The following is a 14,817-nucleotide window of genomic DNA, read 5'->3' as shown; positions in this document are numbered from 1 at the left end:
GGGAACACGACACAGCCCAAGGCAAACAGAACTTCCTAACCTAATGTTGTTGGGGCTCCAGACCTGCCCCACATATCGTCATCTCTCATGTCACAGATATAGTTATCTCCATTCCCTAGCTGTGATACCCTGCCTCATATTGCAACTCATCAGTACTGTTCCTCAGCTCTCAGAACAGAGTCCCCGTTCCCAAGAATGGCCACAAAGTCCTGCCCGGTCTCTACCAGGGCTCCTTCATCTCCCCACTACAGCACGTCCAAAAAAACCTTACTTTCCTGAATTCTTCCTACTTTGTACCACTGGTGACTTTCTGAGGGTTCTGTGATGTCCCTGCCCCACTCTGGATGCCCCTCAACCAGGACAGCACCCAAGGAACACCTGGTTCCTGCCTTGGGTCCCAGCACCAAGGACAGCGCCTGGCACAGCCCACACCAAGACCTGATGATGATGAGCTGATTTCATCCCTCCATCTCTGCCCTCCTCCCCTGCCTCAGTTTAGGACTGGGTAGCACTTTAGTTAGGTTAGGCTTCCCTGGCTTTGATCATGTTACACTGAACTGTATGGGCACCGGGGGTTGGGGAGACGGCTCAGTCAGTAAAGTGTTTGCCTTAAAAATATGAGAACCTGAAACAGATCCTCACAGTCCATGTTTAAAAAAAAAAAAAAAGGCGTGGTGGCACATGTTCTAGTGTTGGGAAGAGGGGGAGAAGGAAGGAGAGAAGTGGATCTCAGGGCTTGCTGGCCAGCCAGCCTAGCTGAATGGGTGATTCCCAGGTCCCAGTGAAAGGCTGGCTCTAAAACAACACAAGAGTAGACATCTGAGGAATGACACTCAGAGTTGTCCTCTGGCCTCCACACACCCATGCATGCATGTGTGCCTGCACGGTCACACACATGTGCATAGAGAAATATATGGCCACCAATGTAGGTGGTAGAACTTCGATATCACTGTGCACTCATCTCAGTATTTAGTTTCAGCCTGTGCTTTTCAGCTGAAATGTCTGTGCCATTCACTACAAGGCTTTGATGCACAGGGAAGGGCTGCTTTAGTAGAAAGATGGAGACCACTGCAGATTATATCTGAGGGCATGGAGGAAGTGATAGTCTAGGGTCGGAGAAAAAGGGAGGCAGGAGGAGAGGGCAGAGGGTCCGGGACAGGAACATGCTGCACAGGTTGAAAACATAGATCCAGAAGTGAGTTCCACATCTGGAAAGAGCCATCCCTTTGTGTAGGCCTCATTCATGGTCAGAACCAAGCCACTGTGAGGAAAGCAGTGTTTTGTGCAACCCCAAACTCCTGTCTCCACTTGAGTGATAAAAGGTGGACCTCTAACCTCTGACCTCTGGACAGCGGCTGCTGCAGGCAACAGCCAGAATACTGCCTCTGAGTGTGAAAGAAAAGGTTTCGAAGCCAGTCAGTGTGCATCGAACTCTTTGGGAGTAGACCGTCACTATCAGGGCTGTATCTCAGGGCTGTGGGGATCGGAAAGGGGTAGCAGGGATGGGAGACCAGAGAGGAAATGGTTCCCAGACACATTTTACATTTGGCAGAGCAGAGCCCACTGAGGTATTCCTCCATGCAGGACCTCAGCAAGGACCTCCCCTTTATTCTCTTCTGTCTTTTCCTCTCTCCTCAGCACCAGGCCAGCATCCCTGAGCCAAGTGTATCCTCAGCAACAGCCTGGATAAATCTTTAGAAATAAGAAATAAGGCAGCTTACCAGAACTCCTCGAATGCTGGGTGGCATTAAAACATCATTCTGGGGCTGGAGAGATGGCTCAGAGGTTAAGAGCACTGACTGCTCTTCTAGAGGTCCTGAGTTCAATTCCCAGCAACCACATGGTGACTCACAACCATCTGTAATGAGATCTGGTGCCCTCTTCTGGCCTGCAGTCATACATGCTGTATACATAATAAATAAATAAATCTTTAAAAAAAATATCATTCTGGGTAACACAAGCAGAACAACAAGAAAAAAATATAGTGCAAGGAGCTTCTGGGAAAGCCCACTCTAGCAACAGACTAATAGGTGTTCCTAGGTAGGGCTTGCCCTAGTCCTTCACGCTTGGCCTTTCTTCTGTTTTCCAACCTGAAATGTGGACATCATGTGCAGAGGTGCAGGATCTGGATGGCAGTGCTGAGTTTTCATATATAAGAACATCAAAGCCGAGTAGTAGACAAATCAGAAGTCTTCATAGCTGGCAGAAACCAGACACTACCCTCTCTGTATTGTCTATCATCATGCTCCTCCATAGTAAATGTATCATAGTAAAAATATCCATGTAAATTGCCTGAGGGCTGCTACATAACAAATCATCTCAAAAAGTCAATGGTTGAAAACAATAATCATTTCTTCTCACTCGTACAGCTGAGGATCATCTGGCCCTAGCTCCAAGCTTCAGATGGGTCTGTTTTGTTTGCTCCAACCCCCGCCCTCCCTCCCCAACCTCTAGACTAGCACCTACCTAAAGCATGCTCTTGTCTTAATGATAGAATCCCAAGGAGGTAGAGTCAACTGTGAAAGAGGATTTCAAGTCTCTGCTTCTAATGACTAAACATCTTTAATCCAAAGATCTGAAATCCAAAACAGTAAAAGAAAAAAAAAGCCAAAATTTTCTTTGTGCCAAAATGCCACAAGTAGAAAATTCCATACCATGAAACTTTGACTCACACACAAAGTCATTTAAAATATCATATATAATTACTTTCAGCTGATGTGTCTACAGCCTATGAAGTGTAAATGTATGTTGTGTGTAGACTTGGCTTCTGTCCCCAAGGTATCTCATTACATATGTGCAAATATTCCAGAATTTTAACAACTTCAAAGTCTGAAACTCTGCCAAGCATTTTGGATAAAGGATATGCAAACTTCATCTCTAGTGTCCTATGAGCCACAGAGTCATGGAGGCCGTTGAAGGTTAGCAAAGGTTCACCCACCTACAGTGAGAACAACCAGCTCTCATGGCAAAGAGAATGGGCAGAAGGAAGGGAAATCCAGAGACCATGTTTAGATGGGTAGATGTCAGTCAGTGCCATTCTGAGCAGAACTTTCCCTCAGGTCCCTTTTTGGTGATTAACCATCTCAGTGGACCTTTGTAGCAATTGGTAAGGAACAGCACTTACTGTGCTGATTTGAAAACAGTGGCTCATATTGGTTCCAGACTCTACCTCTTGTGAAAGGGTAGGGCTGGGTTCCAGTTCTGACCTCCAAAAGGCGATCTGTTCATGACACCACATATCTTCATTCTCATCCTAGGCTCTTCTAGGAAACCACATGTGTCTGAGTGGGAGGCCAGCACTGGGGCCAGCAGAATGTCACCCTAGTGCCTTATTTCTGTGTGTACAGATTGCAGGTCAAATGGATACCTAAGTACAGCTGGGAAAGGCCAGCGAAGAAAGCCTCCAAGACCCCCAAAAGGACAGAAAACAAGCAGACAAAGGCTACTCAGCTTCTTCCAGAATTACACACAAGGGTAGAAAAACAGGCCTAGAGATGCTGCAGAAGGGTCCTTAGGAACTGCAAGCCCCTGGTACTCCTGGCCTTGTACCTGTGCTGTTCCTCACCCTAGAGGCTGCTTCTACCATCCCCAGAGTAATTCTTCCTCACCCTGGCTTTGAAGTCCAGACTGGGTGTCTCTGGCCCTGGCCAGATAGCTATGCCCAGTTATGAAAACTAGATTTCAGCATCCTTTCAGGAAGGAAGTACCTGGCTTAAGCATCTGCAGCATGAGTGGGAGATGAGACCTATCTTGTACCAGGACTGTTGGTTAGAACTCAAGGCTAAGAAACAATCATCATCACCACCACCACCACCACCACCACCACCACCACCACCACCACCACCACCACCACAACCACCACCATTTTCTTCTTCATAATCAACATCGTCTTCTTCATAATCATTGTCAACATCATCTTTTTCTTCTTCTTCATCATCATCATCTTCATAATCATCATCATTACCATCATCGTTGTCATCGTCATCATCATTATCATCATCATCTGACTACAGGCTCCACTGGTAATCAGCAATGGGTATGGTGAGAGGGTATGGTGCCTCTGGGCTTTCACTTCCACTCATACACATGGTGGGTAGCAATGGAATACAGAGCAGGAGACCATCCATCCTGCAACCCTCACCTCAACTTTGCCTCTGCTACTGTGTCTCCCTGTAAGAATTTCTCAGGTGGGACATCAAAGTCTTATCTCCAGGAACGTGGAGAACAATGCAGGGCCAGTGATGGGTCTCAATCTCCAAGTTGTGTCTAAGAGAAGGCACAGGGAATGTCAGGGTGAGCTGGGCCTGGGAAGAAGTTAGTGTGTGTTGGGGTGGGGATGAGGGAGGGCACTTGCTGTGCATGGGGACACTGGCAAAAGGACCCCTCTGTCTCTCTCCTAGCTCGTCCTGTCCTGCATGTCCTTAGACTTGCCAGTCTTTCCTGGTCTGCGGGGAAAGAAGGGCAGACCTTCTTTCATGAGATTCCTGTGGTTCCTGGCTCGAAGCCCTGGGGATGTTAGGAAAAGTGTGGTCTTCAAATCCTGTTCCTGTCACTTCTGAGTCTGAGAACGTTATCCAACAGGAGCCTCAGTGTACCCAGTTAGAGTAAGCATGAGTAAATAGAATTTCATAGATCTATTGGAGGGTCACAGAGAGGTGGCACTGCAAAGAGTTCAGGACACCGCTTGTCACAGAAGAGCAGTCTACAAAGGTTGGTACCACTGCTTCTACTGCTGCTGATAGCAGTGACAGGGATGATAGTGACTATGATGTGATGACAGTGACATGATGATGATGGTGGTGACGGTGATAACAAAGTAAGGAGAGTGATGGTATGGTGATGGCAGTGACGATGATGGTGAAGGTGATATGAGGAGGAGGAAGAGGAGGAGAAGGTGGTGGTGGTGGTGGTGGTGGTGGTGGTGGTGGTGGTGGTGGTGGTGGTGATGGTGGTAGATTTGGTGGTGGTGGTGGTGGTGGTGGTGGTGGTGGTGTTGGTGGTGGTAGTTTTGGTGGTGGTGGTGGTAGTTTTGGTGGTGGTGGGGTGGTGGTGGTGGTGGTAGTTTTGGTGGTGGTGGTGGTGGTGGTAGATTTGGTGGTGGTAGTGGGGGGGATGGTGGTGGTGGTGGTGGTGGTGGTAATAGTAGTGATGGTGAACATAGTAGTTTTGGTAGGGATAGTAATGATGTGATGGTAATGATGTGATGGTAATGATGATAGTGGTGGGGAAGTGGCAGATGATAATATAAACACCATCAAATGTGATTGAGGCTGGGTGCACATGAGGCACCAAATAAATATTTCTCATTCTTTCTGGTCTGATTCCAGTGCCCTTTCTATCCTCACGGGGAAGGCTGGGAAGAGAGGAATATTGGGGCTCCCCCTCATCACTCCTGTGTCCTAAAGAACCCTGTGTTGTGGTCAGTGCCATGCCCTATCTCCAGGTCTAATCCATTCTTCAATTACTGGGGAGTCTCTGAGGGGGAGCTCCATCTGGTACCGAGCTAGCTTTGGGCAGGAAGGTCCTCAATACATTAGAGGGCACTGAATAAAAATGGGATTGGCTCTTTCACTCATCCTCAAGGAGGTGGGGCCATGGAGGTAATAAAGTTTCTGGGTGTTGGCTGGACTGAGCAGATCTTCTGGGGACACCAGCTTTACCATTCTCCCTGGGCAGGCACAGCTCATACCCACATTCCCAGTGTCTTGGTCTGGGTCCCCTGGCACCCTCCAGCCCTGCAGATGCAGGTCTGGACTGCTCCATCCCCTCTCTGTACCTGCAGACTGAGCAGCGCTGGGTCACAGTATGGCTACCCTCCCTTCCTCCCAGTACAGAAGCCCTGTCAGGGATCACTGCAAAGCACCACATGGAGATCTAATCTGGGGCGGGGGCGCCGAGCTGAGACGAAGTGGAAGGGGTTGACGGGAGGAGGAAATTAGTGATTAAATAATAGGTTCCAAATGCAGAGGCTCTCATCAAAACCCCCCAGTGAAGTACCCCGCTGCTGTCAGGCAGGCTGCACACTCTAAAGCCTGGCTCTGGCTCCAGAAACCGGAGGGAGGGACTGGTGCCGTTGGGGGCACACAAGGCTCTCCCAGGCCAGGCCAGCACAGTCCCAGCCTGTATCCAGGTCAGCATGGTGCCCGGAGGACCATGTTGACTCTTGATGAAAGGTAGAAAGAAATCTTGCTGCCTTGAGCATGCCTGCCAGGAAGCGACAAAGATAAAGTCTTGTCTGGCAGCTGCTCCCCCATGCCTGTGCCCCTCATACCATTCCATCTCATCACATCATTATCCTGGCTCCCCTGGATGGGGGCACTCCCAAAGCCCCCGCCCTCCCGGATGGCGCAGGGATTGCACCAAGCCCACCTCCCCTCCCCCATCCCGCTGTGCTAATTCTGCCCTTCCTCTCGCAAACTCCCTATATATTGAAAGTTTGGTCTTGTCTAGAGCAAATTCCATCTCCCTGTGCCTCAGTTTCCCCACACACTGAGAACTGGGATTCTCTTACAGCATTCTTCTGGGAGCCAGGACGGCCTGGTGGGGAAGGTGCTGGCTCTATGTGGTTTCCCACCAGAAGTCGCTCGCCATGCCTACCACGCAGCTTCTGCCCAAGAGGAGAGTCTGCGCCTGGGACGAGCATCTCAGCCCCTCTGCTTCTCTCCTCCTCCTTCGGAACCAGCTTGAAGCCCTGCACGTTTCCACACTGGGCCTTTGGCTGAGGATCCTGGAACACTTGCAATTTCCTGACTCGGAGACGGTTCCCCCACCCTGTACCCTCTTGCCCCAGCCGGTAGGCCTGTGGTGGGGGATCACACCAGGTGGGGCTCAGAGCCCAGACTGTTGGGAACAGAGACCTGGCCCTCTGACTCGAACATCGAAAAGCATCTGCTTTGGCGGGAAGTCCCAATGCCATGATCTCCTATCTTCTTTCTGCCTCACCTAGGACCTCCCTGGAGAAGGACTGGTTTGGGTCCCCAGGAGGGTGGACATGAAGAGGAAAGAAAGACACCAGTCTCCAGGTAAATTGGACCCAGCGATGGGTAGAGAACTTTTTTGTGTATAAGCCCAACCATGCAAAACACATTTGACTTTGGAGTCTGGGACCATTGCTCGCCGCCAAGCCCAGACAAAGAATGTCTGGGCCTGGGGAAGGACACCCAAAGCCCGAGGAACCAGACCAGCACATGAGAAAACCTAGAAAGGGTCCAAAGAGCCATCCCTCCTCTGTGATTTGCCTGCTTGGGGCAGAGGTACCAAGTAGACAGGCTGTCACTCCGAGGGGTGCCACTCTCCTGTTCCTGTGGCCCTCTTTAACACTTTCTGGGGACTGGAAGCTCCGACCCAGCCAAAGCCTGCCTGTTGTGGCTCTGGTGTCATGCCCTGTCCAGCTCTGGGCTTCTTTCGTGGGCTTCCATTCTCTATTACCCTGGAATGGCAGACCAACCAAGCCCATGGCCTTCCTTTCCTTGGGTCCTGCACACTGCCTCATCCAAGATCCACATACAATCCAGGACCGCGCGTGCAAAAAGAATTTTAATAAAAACAAGCAATTCAGAAGGTCTGGCGGGCAGGCAGGTGGGCGGGCTGATCATGTAGACTCCATGCTATTCCTGGCTGGGGAGGCCCGGGAGGCCCTCCTAGGAACAAGCTCTCCCAAGACAAATACAGCGTGACAGGCCAGTTTTGTCTTTATGCCTTTGACAGTAGAGCATCCAAGGCTGAGATCTGACCACACAGGATGAGGGAGGAGGGGACCCCAAAGGGAGTGGGAGCTGAGAGTTTTGGGGGTCTTGATACTTTGGGGTGTTCCTTGAAGATGGGCATCTGGGTATAGATGATGTAAGCTCAAGGAACAGGAATTTTGTGTCTGCCACCTGTCTCGTTTCACGTTGTCACCTCACTCTGCACCCCACTACGCCCCCCTCCCACAGCTTAGGCAGGTGCCTCCTGTTCCCAACATAAACATCAGTCACAAAAGGCCCCAAACCGTGGCACAGATGGAACAAAAAACAAAAATCAAAAACAAAACTTAAAAAAATTAATCCCCTGGTTTTGTGAAGACAGATTTTTTTTCCAAAAGGAATTTAATTAAAGACAGAAAACGACCAATATAAACCACGAAATTATACACATATGTGAAAGTGTCGTGTGGGCCCTGGAGTCCTGGCCTAAAAGGAGGGAAGTCTGGGCCCAGGGTCCTGAATTCCCCAGAAACAGGCCTGGGATAAGGGCCAGTGCTGTCCCCAGTGGGTTCAGGAGGCCCAGGTCCTCCCAACTCTCTTTGGGTATAAACCAGCATTCTACAACCCTGCCAGGGAAGCCCAGCTGCTGGCGGCTATAAATTGACAATGTAGACTCAGGGGTGACTGTGACCGTCGGAGGTATGGCCTTTCACTGTCCATCCAAAAGATGGTGAGGAGCAAGGCTCCTTGGTGGTGACTAAGGATTATGTCACAATCTCAGCTCACTTTAGAGGTATCTCATCTCATCCCCATGACCTATTTTTGTGATTAAAAAAAAAAGTTGATGAAATTGTTTTAGTCCATCCAGCCCAAGACATCATGTTCAGCAGCTCTCACCCCTCTACACAGCCAGCACCAGCACCAGCGAGACTCCAGACAAGGTGCAGCCTCCTCCTTACGCTTCCCACCCGCTTTATCTCCTCCTCTAGCCCAACGGCAGCCTTTTCAGACACATAACCTAGTCTCTTTCTAGAGTTCTTGCCTCCTGTCCAGATGAGAAGCTCAGCCAGTGCTGGTGACTCCTCTCTATCACCAGCGTGCATGATTCCCAGGGCTGCCGTGCTGGGTCTGGGACTTCACCACTGGGCCAAGCTCCTCTCAGACAAGTTTGCCTGTGACCAGAGAAACCTCTTGGAAAAACAAACATGGGCACTGGAGATTGGTGGTCAGTCTAGAATGTTCTGCACTGGGGAAGACCTAAGATACAGGCACTGGGAGCATCTGCTATGATGTGCCAGGTGGGTTGTTTTTTTTTAAGGCAGAGATCAGAAGTTAGCAATGGTTGAACAAAGGACAAGGCTCACAGGACATTGAGGAACAGAGGACAAAAGAATGCAAGAGCCGGAGTGGAGAGGAGTGCAGTAGAATGCTGTCTTCGGTGCACTCTTGAACTCGTGGCAGCTGTGGTTGCCTGATCAAGATGAAGTCAATGGGGCCAGTCAGCTGTCCAGTGGGCAGTGCCAGTTGGGTTAAGTGGGCTACGGACAAAAGAGAGAAGAGGGGCCCTGGAGTGGGAGGCAGACCTGAAGGGAGATCTGGGAAAGGGAGAGGTGTGAGTTAGGAGCAGGCACAGTGAAGACGCTTTGTATAAATGTCTGAAACTGTGGAAGAGTTATTAAAAGGTTTTTTGTTTTTTTTAAGAGACGGAGAAAAAAGAATACACAACAGCAAAGGTGCAGTGAAACATAAGATGCTGGAGTCTAGAGATGTGTCCTGGGCTGGGGAATTCTGGTCAAAGCCGTGTGAGGTAGAAGAGCAGAGCTCTGTGCCAGTGGGGATTATCTATGGTGGAACCAAGGGAGCCTTGAGGAGGACCATGGTGAGTAGGATGTGTGGAGTCTAAGCTGGACCTCTGTGAGTCATCCAGGTGGAGAAGTCACTGGGGCCAACTTGGCACAGGCCTCTGAAGTTGGGGTGGGGCACCTGAGCTGCAGGTGGAAACTCAAAACTACCTGCTTGGGGATGAGATGTGGGGGTGAATAGGGTCAAACTCCGAGAGACGCTTGAATGAAAGTGTCTTAATAAAACCGAACATATGGGCAATAAATGTGTGCCAAGAAGAAAGATTTTTTAAAAGAAAGACTTGGTAACTTGCCTAAAGGTAAAGGTTAAAGCCACAGAATTGGCGGGACCACCAGCTAGAAAGAGTGGAAGAGAAGAGGAGGAGAGGAGGTGGAGATGTGGGGGAACACCCGCCCCTGAGAGAGAGAAAGGTAGAACAAAGTGACGATGCACACAGACAGGCTGAGCTCACAGGGCACAAGCAGGAGATGTCTAAGAAAGGAGCCCGGGAAGAGACAGTCCTGGCAGAGTCAAGGTGGAGGAGAGCCACGATGAGGACCTGAGCAGAAGGGATTACAGGAGTGATGGGAGGAAGCCAAGGACAAGGAGCTGGGTAGATGGTGAGCAGATGCCCTTCCAAACATCTCTCCCCTGAGATTGGGAATTGGGACTTTAACCAAACAGAGGCGTTGAGGTGGGGACTATCTTTTGGAAGGAAATGAGACTTTATTTTACTTTTAAATCTACTTTTGATTAGCGGGAAAAAAAAATAACGAGTTTCATTATGGTATTTCATACACTTTTTATTGATTCTCCTCATGGCTTCCCCTCTTCCCCTCTGCCTCCCACTCATCTCTCCATTAAGGTCTCTTTCTTCCCCTTCTCATGTTCTCATTTCTAGTTTCATTACCTGTATCCATAGCCCCCGCCCCCCCCCCATTAAAATCTAAGATTTACGTATGAGCGAAAACATACTGTGGTTCTCTTTCTGTATGTATTCCAATAGGCCAATTATTGGAGTTGCCTGCAGGACAATGGGTAACAAAGACAGCTGAATCATTGGAAAACCCACCCCAGCATGGGTGACCACTCACAAAAGCTACATCCCTGCCCAACTTGTGGGCAGCACACTGAGTGTCCTTTCTCCCAGCTATCGGTTAGTGCTCCCATAACTTCAGGAAGTAGACATCCTGAACCATGTATGCTTTATGAGCTTCCTGAACCGTATGTGCCTCCTTCCTTCAGTCCAGGGACTGTTTTCAATTCTGAGAAAATAACAGCAAAGCATCCAGTAGAATCCATTTTGGACTTCTGATCTCCAGGGCTACAGGGTGTTATTTTTAAGCCATTTGGCTTGGGATAATTTGTTATAGCAACTACAGGAAACTAATAGTGGCTGAGATTAAAGGGACTCTAATAAGATGAGGTGTTTAAAAATTTAGCCTTAATGCAAAAATCTTTGACGTGCAAAAGAAACAACCAAATCCAGATGCCCACGATATAGGGAACGGATGCACAAAAGGCACAGGAATTTTAATTGACTACAAACTTTGTAGCAAACAAATGGAATGAGAAATGTGGAAGTCATCACTGAGGAAGATCCTGTGGGCGCCACACCATCCTTGATGTACGGTGTTCACTGTGAGCTCACTGAGTTAAACAGGATGTTAACAAATAGAAGGGGTATCCAGATGAAAAGGGGTCTGAATACCATGCTTCCCAAGGAAGAAACTGGGTATGAAAGAAAGAATATATACATACATATGTAAAAAGAATGCATACATATATATATATATGCAGGTACAACCTTTCCTTGAATAACTTAGGAATTTCAAGGGAGAATTTAAGCCATAGAGATTTGTTTCTTTGCCCCCTAAAGGGTCCTGGGATGGGGCAATGTTTTAGGGATTTCTGCACTTAGATCTACCTGAACAGAGCTAGGCTGTATACTTTAAGGTTCTCTCTGGAATATCAGTTACTGTCCCTTGGGAGAAGAATGAATTAGGAATAAGGTTTTGGAAGAGAGAGATTATTTCATACCCCACAGGGCCCTTTCGTATCCCTCCAAGCTGTGGAAAGAAACAGGCAGTAAAGAGTTTTTGCTCCATGTTGGAAACCCAACATTCTGATGTGGATGGAAGCAGCTTGAGCAAAGCCTGGTGGCACAGACATATCATCCCAAGTACTCATTGGTTGATGCAGGAGGGTAGCAAGTTCAAGGTCAGCCTGGACTAAACAGTTCTAGCTTCTTATCAAGACTGTCTCAAAATAGAAAGAGCAAGGAGAGGACAGGGAGAGCCAGAGGCAAGGTCCCATGTTCCGTCTTCAATATTGCAAAAATAAGTATCTTTAAAAACAAAAGACGTCTTGCAGGCTACTCACTCACTTCCATTTCAGGGTTCCCCAAACCCTCACCACACAAAAGCTTATTAAATCAGCAGTGCTCACCACCGTCAGTAACATCTAGAATGGAGAAAATACAGTATTTTCTCTGCCTTGGACATGTACTCAAGAGGAAAAACAGACACTGCAAAATCTGTCAAGAAGCTCCTATCATCAGTATGTATCTCCTTGATCATGGGAATAAGGATGGCAGCCTGTGGGTCCTCGGTATCTGGAGTACTCCACCCCATTGTCTCAGAAGCCCCAGTCCTGCAGGGAACGCATGCAAACTCCATTCTCAAAGGGATATATGGTCTGGACCAAATTGATGGCTTGAGGTTCTGCCTTCCTCTTGCTGAGTCCCAACTGTAAGTTACATCTGCATGGAGAGGGGACAGGGAAGCCGTGCAGATTCACAGAAGAGTGAACTTCGTGAGGTCAGAATTGTCCTTAGCTGTGACTGTCAACTTGACAGTTTAGAGTCACCTGAAAAAGGAGTCTCGTTGAGAGATTGCCCTGCTCAAGGTTGGCTTGGGGGCTTATCTATGAATTATGGGTGTGTCTTAATTGTCTAAACTGAGTAGCAGAGCCCAGCCCACTGCAGGCAGTACCATTGCCTGGGAAAGTGGTCCTGGGTTGTATAAGAAAGCCAGCTAAGCCTGGGCCAGTAAGCAGCATTACTCCATGGTTCCTGCCTCTAAGTTCCTGCTTGAGTTCCTGCCCTGACTTCCCTCAGTGGTAGACTGTAGCTTGGAAGCTGAAATCACCACCACCACCACCCAGCCCCCAGGTTGCTTTTGGTCATGGTGTTTGTCATAGCAACAGAGTTTTGTTTTGTTTTCCAGTTCAGAAAACGAAAGGCCCTCGGGTGTTGACAGGTGATATGTAGGGAGTCAGTGCTGGAGTAATACAGAGAATGCCTTCTTCCTGGAAAGGACTCGAAGCCACAGCTTAGTAGCTTCAGGCTCGTACATGGCACCTCCCACTACTGCCAACTCTAAGGGAATTTCCATCTCTCATTTGCCCCTCAGTTAACCCCCCATCCTTGCCTAGTCCCCAGGAAGGGTGGGAAGGGAACTGTGGAAATTCCCTTTTTAGGAACACGGGAGTCACAGGGCTTCAGAACAAAGGGAAAACTCCAAACCCGAAAGGTTTGACTGCCCTGCACCCCCTGCGTTCATACTCAGCCAGGGTACCCTCAAAGGGAAGGAGACACGCCAGGCCCCCAGGCAGGTGCTGAGTTTTCCCAAGGCCTTCAGCTCACCCTCCTCCAATCTCCCAGCCAACGCATCCCCCAGGGAGTCAGAAGGCCAGGCCGACAGCTGGGTTGTGCAATCAGCAGCCCAGATGTGGCCGGGACTTTGGCTTTCAGCAGCTGCCTCTGTCATCACCCAGGGTCTATGGCCTTCATTTCACCCTTGAGCTGTACTCGAGCAACATTCCTGTCCCCGTCCAGACAGGCTCCACCCTAGCCACCATCCTCTTCCAGCAGCTCTGGAGAGCACTTGGTGACTGAGGATCCCAGGCCCAGCTCAGCCCTGAGACTGTACCAGTGATGGGGGGCAGCCCTTCCCTCCTAGGCCTCCTTAGGTTTGAGTTAATGCCTGAGCCCTAAGTTCTCAACTCGTCCCTGAGTTTAGCAAGGCATTTATTGCTTCCTACAGGAACCACTAGGATTATAAAAATCTCTTTTATTGCCCTTGGATATTCTAATCAGGGCAAGGTCACTTCCCAATCTGCAGCTACCATGACCACTGTTTTCATGAAACCTTTGCTGTGGTCTCTCATCAGGCAGCACACTGACTCTTTGGCCTTAGAATGGGCAGCCATGTGAGTAGCCCACGATGGAGTCAAAGCCAAGGGGCCGGGGCTTTGTAATCACATTCCTCTTCTTCATATTGTACTCTCTGATTTCATAATGCAGGCATTTGTGGGCAATGGTGGTGGTGGTAGCAGTAGTGGCAACTGTAGCACAGAAAGTGGTGGTTATAAATGGCGTGAGTGGTGGTGCCAATAGCAGCAATGATATTGATGGTGATAGTGTTGGTGGTCTTGGTGATAATGATAGATGATGAGAGAGGGGGTGGTGCTAATTATAAACGGTGGTAGTGGTGGTGATAGGAGGTGGTGGTGATGGTTGTGATGATGGTGGTGATGGTTGTGGTGGTGGTGGTGGTGATGTTTGTGGCTGTGGTGATGTTTCTGGTGGTGGTAGTGGTGATGGTTGTGGTAGTGATAGCAGTGGTGGGTGTGGCAGTAGTTGTGGTTGTGTTGGTAGTGATGGTGGTGGTAGTGGTGGTAGTGGTGATGGTTGTGCTTGGGGTGGTAGTGTGGCAGTGGTAATGGGAGTAGGTCTGTGGTAAGAATCTTTTATTCACAAGCATGTAGAGTGCCATGATCAGAATCTCTGTGAGACAAGCATGTGGACAGGGGCTCCTGCCATGCCTTGACAGATCCATCCTAGTACTTGTGGAGCCAGGCTTCCCAGGAACCATCCCAGCCAATGTCCCCGCACAGTAGGAGGACAGATGCTGGCCCATGCCTGGAGACAGAGCCCAGGTGACTTGAGACTGCTCAGACACCTCTTCTCGGCTGTAACGTTCCGAGAGTTGTTCTGCAGTCTCCGACTCTTCCTCTCCAGCCGTCCTCCTTTCCTCCTCCCCTCCACAGGGGTCAGATCCCCTCCCCACCACCATCTGAAGGTCGTCTTCCCCTCCCCTAACTCCCTCTCCTGTATCTTGCATAGGGGTTTCCCTCAACAAGCTTTTCCAGAGCTACTCCCATTGAGCTCTGACCTTCTCATAAGATGCCAACTACGCAAACTGGGCAACCAAGTGGAGTGGCCCTGTTCTGGTGGGGAAAAGCTAAGAGAGAAAGCATTCAACAAGGTTTTCTCTTGTAACATAAA

This window comes from Peromyscus maniculatus, chromosome 3 (genome assembly GCF_049852395.1).
Source record: "Peromyscus maniculatus bairdii isolate BWxNUB_F1_BW_parent chromosome 3, HU_Pman_BW_mat_3.1, whole genome shotgun sequence".
NCBI classification, from domain to species: domain Eukaryota; kingdom Metazoa; phylum Chordata; class Mammalia; order Rodentia; family Cricetidae; genus Peromyscus; species Peromyscus maniculatus.
The sequence above is the reverse complement of the archived record's forward strand: the minus strand, read 5'-3'. Positions refer to the sequence as shown.